The following is an 8,811-nucleotide window of genomic DNA, read 5'->3' on the forward strand; positions in this document are numbered from 1 at the left end:
CGGCCACTGCACCGCCTGCTCCCCATACAGCTCCCCCTTTTACATACGGACGGCTGACATGGTGCCCAACGGGGGCGGAGGCGAGAGGCTCTCCTTTGCTCCCACCTACTACAAGGAGGGGGGACCTCCATCTCTCCAAGTGGCAGCGCCCCAGAGTTACCCGGTGACGTGGCCAGGCTCTGGGCGTGAGGCCTTCACCAATCCAAGGGCTATTAGTACAGACGTGTAACCCCATTCACCCCTGACCCGCCCCCAACACACACCAACACTGCTGCTCCCCACCCAGGATCATCAATGGGGACAGTGGACGACCCCTCCCACAGCCTGCAAGGACCTTCTCAGTTTTTCTGGCTCTCCTTGCCCCACAGTGGAAGGCTCACCTGGATTCAGGCTGTTGAGGGCATTGAGAACCAGGGCAGGGGCTGGCCCCATGGCCCAGAGGAAGGGGGCCTGACAGGTCATGTTGGCAGCCTGGCCGGTTTCTCTGCTGGGACTTTTCTCCGGCCAGGCCAGCGTGGCCACAGCCCTCACACTTACCTCTGTCCCCTGGCTTTGCCAGACTCTGAGGAGACGAGCAGGAGCCCAGGGGAAGCTAAGCAAAGGCTCCGGAGGTCTCCAGAATCCTTGGGGGATGAGAGGAGAAAGTGGGGGGTGAGGGCAAGGGGAGAGGCCAGACCTGAGGCCTTGGCAGAACTCGAGAAGGGTGGGGAAGGATTGAAGGGCTTTTTCGGGATTTGCTTGCCACAATGAATCCAGGAGCTAGTTCACCATCTCATTTTGTACTTCAGCTTCATAGAGACTGCAGTTCCTGTAGCTGTTCCAACACAGATGCTACTTCCTGAACATGCTTGTATTTGCCCCCATCCTCACGGAACATAGCGACCAGACTTTAAAGGCCATGGCATAAGGTTATTTGCAGGGAATGCACCCAACATGGATGTCTAGCCTTGTCTCCCCACAAATCCTCTTTCTCTGCCTTGGGAACCAGCTATCCCGGCTGTTGAAACTTTTCCAAGTTTTGTTACTAGAGTTTGAGTAGCTTAGTGAAGGAGAGCCTGCCGATGGTGTCTGGGGCCCTGGTCCACCACGCTGAGTGTGGTGCCTCGATGCGGCCCTGCAAGGACCTGTGCATTCCCAGGTGTATACACACACACATCTGTCACCACCAAGTGTGTACAAACATCACCACCTGGTGTGTGTGCACACACACACACATGCCTGTTACCACCAGGTGTGTGCACACATACCACCATCACCAGCGCTCACCAGGGCTCTGCCACCTTCAGGAACCGCAGAGCAGAAGAGTGATGTGGCAGCTAGAAAGTCAGCCTCCAGACAGCAGGAGTGACAGGTGATCAGGGTGGCAGCCACAGCAGCCACTGATGGGTACAGGAAGCGCCTGCGGAGTCTCCCGTGAAACGATCCTGCCACGTGGAAGCCCCTCCGGAGACCCGGTATCCTACCTGGGCATCCAGCCGTGAGGCCATAGACCAGCACCCCGTCTTCCCATCAGGGATGGCAGCGCTGGCTCCGAGGATGGGAGCAGATTTGACTCAGCAATCAGATTCCACGCTGGCCACCCTCCCTCTGCTGACCCAACCCTCAGTCTCTGAACGAGGGCCTGTTTATTGCTGGGTCGCTCCAGCCCCAAGTCCAGATCCCAGATATAACTCAGCTGTGGCCTTATGCTGTTTGTGTGGCTGCATCTGATGAGTGTCCCAGTTGATGTAAGGGATGGCTGCCCACCCCCTCCTAAGGGCATTAGTAACCCCCAGCCTCTCTTGAGTCATTGCAGTGTGTGGGACAAGAAGGGAGCAGACCCCTTGGCCAATTTTTGCTGAATTTTGATTTTTGCATCTGAGAAAGGGAGGGTGCAGCTGGGGGAGGCATGAAGGGGAAGAGAATTCGCCACACCTTTGCATCCCTCTGGGCACTTCTCACCTTGCATCTCAATCTGGAATCAAGGCTAACTGGGTTGAGAACCAGAGGACCTAGGGTCTGGTCACATTTGGGTTACTCTGGGTCCTCTGAGGACCGGTCCCTTATCTCCTCTGAGACCCCATTTCCTCCAGGGAAATGGGACTCGCCCAGATGGACTCTGAAGGCCCTTTAGTGCTCCAGGAAACCAGGATTCCCCGAAAAGTCCTGCCAGCCAGACCACTCTCTCTCGCCCTAGTCCTGGCAGGGGGCTGGATACACTTTCCAACTGCCTGATCCCGTGTGCACGGATGCATGTTGATGAATCCAAGACCACAGTACATTGCAGGGTTAGCTGGCAAAACAATTTTAACATCAGAAAAAAGCCAACACGTTTGACCCTCCTACTGGGTGACTTCAAGTTCTCTGCTACTAGGAAGCAGCTTTCAGTGGGGGTAATCAGCTCTGTCTCCCAGAGCCCAGAGGTACCAGCTTAGGGACAGTGGCTTTCACATCCCCACACCCATCCCACTGACAGCCCTTCCTGGGCTAAGCACACCCGTTGATGTGAGCTGCTGGGCCTGGCCACCCTAGCTCCTCCTGATGGCCAGCCCCAGTGTCTTGCTGCCCCGGGATTCCACAGTTGCACAACCACATCAGGGGCTGTCCCTCCTCACCCCCAAAATTCCAGTACCTCCCACCTTCAGAGAAGTCAAGACCCAGTCAACTCTTAATGTGCTTCTTGGCCCTCATTCTTTGAGATCCTGGAGTGAAAAGCATCTTTGTGCAGTCCCTCTCTCCTCCCAGAGGTTCCCCAGCCTCAGTCAACCCACAAGTCAACATCTGAGTTTGGGGCATTGGAGAGATGGTGGCCGCGGCTCCCCCTGCCCCGACTGCGCAACGCTGCTCCGGGCACAGCCTCGAGGTTGCCCGCCAGCCTCCCAGCAGCTGCAAGGACCTTGCCTGTGGAAGAGGAAGCTCACCCCACTCCACTGCACTGTACTTTTTGGCCGCCGAGTCTGTGCTCTGGGACACTGTTTGGACACTTTTCAAACTGCACCCTAAAGAGGAAGCGGAGAGACAGAGACCCCCTGCTCTCGCCAAGTTTTCTCTCCACTTCACTGCTCCCGCTACAGAATTCTTGCCCTGCATCTTTGATAACTTGGAGTCACAACCAAGCAAATGTCCAAAATAAAGGAGAAATTTGAAATAGAAACCCCCGCAGGGTCCTCAGTGCTTTACCTGGGGGAAGGGGCAGCGGGGCACGGACTGAAGACTGAACACCCCCTTCTCGGCGCCCAGAGTGTCCTTTCTCCGCACTGAAATCTGCCAGCTTCCTCTCCCTTCTGGCTTCCCTCTGCTGTGCCCCCTGCCACCGCCCATCCCTTTTCTTGCCCTAATCAGAGCTCACTTCCAGGAGGGATGTGTCATGTGTTGGGAAAGGGGATTGAAACATAGCTGCTGCTGCCCCCTGAGGTGGAAGGAGCCTTCGGCCGATGGTGGGGAGTCTCCCTGGGGAGCAGCCTGCCCCCCAAGCCTCACTGTCCAGGCCCCGGTGTCCCCCCCTGTAGTTTGCCTTAAGTTCCCAACTCTGAGGCCTGAGGGGACCCTGACAGCCTGAGGAGGGAAGGCCAGAGAGTCTGGGGACCCGCTCCTGAGCTCAGCAGGGATGGTGATATCATGAGAGGCGTGCAGTGAGAACCAGAGAGCCAGGGCAGAGGTTCTTTCTGGGCGAAAGGGAGTGTTCTGGAAGGACGAGGGTGAAGCTGGAGCTGTGCAAATGTCTGTGAACATGTGTAAGAGAGAAAAAGAGAGACACCCACACCTCGTCCCAGGACCACACAGCCCGCAGGGCAGCGGGCAGCCTGGCCTGAGTCACGCAGCACCCAGGCCCCTGGAGTCAGGGTGCTCTGCCCCGGCAGGCCTTTGACCCTCAGCCAGGGGGCAGTTGGCTACAGCTCTGTCACCAGCTGTCCCCTGGGAACAAAAATCCTGAGGTAAATCTCTCTCATCACTGCATCCGCCTCAGGCTTGAGCACCTCCCTCCTCCACTCCCCACAGAGCAGCCACACACACCCTCACCCACCCCCCGCCTCTCCCCAGCATCTCAGGCCGCGGGGTGTACTTTTCTGCTTCTCAGTTTCCTCATCCATAAAATTGAGCTTGTGATGCCTACCTTATTCCATTGCTTTGAAAAGTGAGTGAGCCCAGCATGCACGGTAGCCATTGTCATTAGAAGGACTTGGCGGGGACTCAAATTGGAGCTGTGGAGGCAGCTGGGATCGCTCAGGCATCTGGGTGAAAGGCTCCTCTGGGCTCATTTTCATCTCTGCTCCTCGCTAAGACTTCTGAAGCCTCTCCTCCATCGCCACCTCTCCCTGTCTCTTCCAGACACTGCTGGACCATCTCTCTGCCCATCACTGCCTCTCCCTTCATTTGGAACTTCCCTCCCCATAACTGCCTGTGACTCTTGGAGGGACCCAGGGTCCCATCAACCTGTGCTGTGCTGCGCTTAGTCACTCAGTCATGTCCAACTCTGCAACCCCATGGCATGTAGCCCGCCAGGCTCCTCTGTCCATGGGGATTCTCTGGGCAAGAATACTGGAGTGGGTTGCCATGCCCTCCTCCAGGGAATCTTCCCAATCCAGGGATCAAACCCAGTCCTCCCACATTGTAGGCAGATTCTTTACTGCCTGAGCCACCAGGGAAGCCCAAGAATACTGGTGTAGGTAGCCTATCCCTTCTCCAGGGGAACTTCCCGACCCAGGAATTGAACTGGGATCTTCTGCATTGTAGGCGGATTCTTTACCAGCTGAGCTACCTGGGAAGCCCCCATCAACCTAGGACTGCCTTTTGGCCTCACATTTGCCCCAGTAAACTATACAAATAAGGGAGAGGATATTCATACATACAAGAGTTCAGCTCTCAGCTGGGTTCTGTGCTTATTTCATTGGCTTCCAAGTTCAAGTTCAAGGCTTGGGTTCAAAAGTCAGGTCAGAAGGGGTCCAGGGGACCCCTCCAGCCCTTCCTCTTGAGCCTGGACTCCCCAAATTGTCCATCCCTGGCCCTGCTGAGTCTCACCCAGAACCTGCTAGACATCCTGGCTTCTCTGTCAAGGCGTGGATGAAGGCCTCCAGATGTTGGTGGGGAGGTGAGAGTGGGAGAAAGAGTAGAGGGAGGGAGTCGCAACATCTGGCTGGGAGGGACAGGAATGCGCTTCTGTAGGACACCATCTGCATTGTCACAGAGTTGGGAAACCAGAGGAGAATGGGACCCGCCCCACCCTATTGCCTCTCGAAGTGGGCTCTATAGGAACCACCTCCACTCGGCTCTGAGTCCCCCTCCTTGTGTTCTGCCTAAACCCACAGAGAATAAAGGGAAATGACAGCTGAGCTCTGCAACATAACCCACAGGCCACGAAGGACTCTATTTCCCTGGCTAACCACCATATCATCATTTCTAATCCCTCCTATCTGGGGGGTGGGTCAGGGAGAATTCCTAAGAAATAAAATCAAAGTCCTCTTTCTCTATTTAGCTTCCAAAAGGCTAAGCCAGCTCTGCAACCCTGCTGCGCTCCTGTTCATCTGTTTTTGTCATAACACTTAAAGCGTGACTTTAGGGAAGTTATTCATGTAATTCTAAGTTATTTGGGGAAATGTATCCGTGGACTTGTTTCCACTTCAAAATGAGCTAAGGCCGCTTGACTGGCACTAGGAGACTGAGAGCTGAGAAATAAGACTCTGGGACCTAACTCTACTAGTTCTGTAAAAGAGCATCAAACCATTCCCATGCCCCACTTCCACATGCATCCTTAGAGGGGGGTGGCCAGCCAGATCCAGACAGCCACCAAGCACCACCCACCCACCTCCTGCCCTGCCTGCCTTCATCCCTCCTCTGTGTCTTGCTGTGGATGCAAGTGCGAAAAGGCTTCATCAGGCCAGATCATATTGCTTTCCTCCCTTTCCCTTTGCTTCAGTTCAGTTCAGCCATTCAGTTGTGTCCAACTCTTTGCGACCCCATGGACTGCAGCATGCCAGGCTTCCATGTCCATCACCAACTCCTGGAGCTTGCTCAAACTCATGTCCATTGAGTCAGTATTGCCATCCAACCATCTCATCCTTTGTCATCCCCTTCTCCTGCCTTCAGTCTTTCCCAGCATCAAGGTTTTTTCCAATGAGTCAGTTCTTTGCATCAGGTAACCAAAGTAAAGCAAAAATACATCCTTTACATCAGGGGCTTACAATCCTGTACCTTTTATCTTTTTTTGGATGTGGCATGCAGGATCTTAATTCCTTGCTCAGGAATTAAACCAGTTCTCCCTGCAATGGAAGCACAGAGTCCTAACCACTGGATCAATAGAGAAGTCCCTACAGGGTACTTTTAGATGGGAGGAAAGAGAACCTATGAGTGTAAAAAAGTGAGTGTTAGGTGCTCAGTCGTGTCCAACTCTTTGCGACCAGGTGGACTGTAATCCACCAGGCTCCTCTGTCCATGGAGTTCTCCAGGCAAGAATACTGGAGTGGGTAGCCATTCCCTTCTCCAGGTAATCTTCCCAACCCAGGGATCGAACCTGGGTTTCCTGTGTTGCAGGCAGATTCTTTATCAGCTGAGCCACCAGGGAAGTAATGTTGACACTTTAATCACGAGTTCTGTTCTGGACCTAACTAAACAACGCAAGGTTCAACAGAAGCCTGACCCTCCTCACAAAGTTCTCTGAACTCTTCCCAAACATAGGACCCAACCAGGGAACAGATCTTCTCCAGACAACCAATCGGTGCTGTTGCCCACAATATCAGTGTAGTGAGGAGGCCATGGCTTACTCTGCAGGGAGGGAGTGTCTTGAACTTTCCTTCTGGCAGGAATCCACCTCCTGAGGTGGAGGGTGGAAGGAGGGTAGAGAATGGCACCTCCACCTTCTAATGTCTAAAAGGCAAGATCGTCAAAAACAACCACACACAGGCTGTGAAAAATTTCAACACTCACCAAATCTGTGAAAGCATTGTCTAACAAAAAAGTTCAAATGCATCCAGGAATAACACACTTCTCATGAATATTCTTAAGGATAATATTTTCTGCCTTGTAATCCATTTGTTGGGCAGCCATGAACTCTTCCTGAAACTTAGGAGATGAACATCCATGCAGAGTCCCAGCCCTAAACATGGCGGAAGTCCCCCTTTCTCCATCAAACTGCCCCCCACAATCCTAAGTGAGCCTGCTTCCCAGGATGGTCCTTTTCCAAGGGTAATTGGTCTCAGGGGGACAATCTGCCCAGGCCTCCAGGAGAGCACTTGACTCCCCAATTTCCTCTCCATCCTGTCATGAAGCAACCCCTGACTCCTTCTTACACACACACCATCACTACCACCAGCAAGGAACCCCAGCCATAGCTTGGAGCTGGCAGGTAGGCAAGGCAGCCGTTGCCCTGAGCTCACTGGCTCCCAGGCCTGCTCCATCCAGTGGGCAGGACAGGTTCAGTCTTCACAGAGGTGAACGTCCAGAAACTGGGGGACTGGACATCTGAGCTCCAGTGCTGGCCTGCCTGCAGGTACAGGTCAGGCCCCACACCCACGCCAACCCATCACAGTATCTATATATCCTCCTGGGCTGGGTTTTGCCTTAGGCCAGAAATTTTCTTTCTACCCATTGGGAATTACATCCTTACTCCTAACAAAAGATCTTTCCCCTGAGAAGATCCATGTTCTGGGTCTAATCAAATCTCCTAAATTCATAACTGAGGCCTAACCCTCCTCACAACATCTGAGTTCTTTCTGCAAACATGTAGGGCCCAACCAAGGAACCTAGAATGATCAGAAGACCTAAACCCCAGACCCCGACATAGAGATCAAGGGTCTCACCAGCCCCCTCACCCTCCCCTTCCTCTGCCTCCCTCCCACTGCCTGTGGTCCCTTGTCTTCGCATCTAGGAAGGAGTCGTGAGCTGGTGTCAGTGAATGAGGAGGAACTCAAAAGAGAAAAATTAAGAATCGAGTATTTTCGGAGAGGGAAAAAAGTGGTAATATAAAATGTCTGACACTGGAGGAATACACACACACGCACACACGCACACACGCACACACATACACAGGAAAATGGCTTCCTGTTGGAAGGGAGAGGGAATTGGCGAGATGAAGGCAGAAACAAAACTTTTCAGTGTACGCACGTGGTAGGTTGCTTCAGTTGTGACCCACGCTGTGTGAGCCTATGGACTGTAGCCCTCCAGGCTCCTCTGTCCATGTGATTCTCCAGGCAAGAATACTGGAGTGTGTTGTCATGCCCTCCTGCAGGGGATCTTCCCGATTCAGGGACCAAACCCATGTCTCTTATGTCTCCTGCATTGGCAGGCAGATTCTTTACCACTAGTGCTACCTGGGAAGCCTCTTTGAATATATACCTGGTTATGTTACTTTCCTCTGGTAACTTTATATTTTGAAAAGTGTTTTCTCTCAGTTAAATTATACCAGACTGTCTGAGAATAGCAAGTACCCTCTGGGCAGTCATATGCAGGTACATACCTGGCTATGAGCAGAGCCCTTGGGGCAAGCCTGCTGAGGCCTGTGCTCAGATCTGAAGAGATGCCAAGTGGTCAGGAGTCTCTTCAGATGTTGCCGCGTTTGGACTCTCCCAGCTCTGGGGCTGGGTCATGGCTCATGCGTGCCGGCTCTCCACAGGCAAAGGGGCTTCTGTGCTACAAGTTTGGAGCAATTTTCTCTCCACAAGACCAGCAGGCAGAAGACTAAAGGGAAAAACAGTGTCAACTCACATAGGTTCATATCAGATAAATATTTTTTGAATTGCTTTCTGTTGTGGTAAATTTTCTATAACATAAAATTTACAGTTTTAAACATTTCGAGGTATACAATTCAGTGGTGTTAGTTCAATAGTGGATTTATGTATT

This window comes from Bison bison, unplaced genomic scaffold, assembly GCF_000754665.1.
Source record: "Bison bison bison isolate TAMUID 2011002044 unplaced genomic scaffold, Bison_UMD1.0 scf7180017864289, whole genome shotgun sequence".
Lineage (NCBI taxonomy): Eukaryota > Metazoa > Chordata > Mammalia > Artiodactyla > Bovidae > Bison > Bison bison.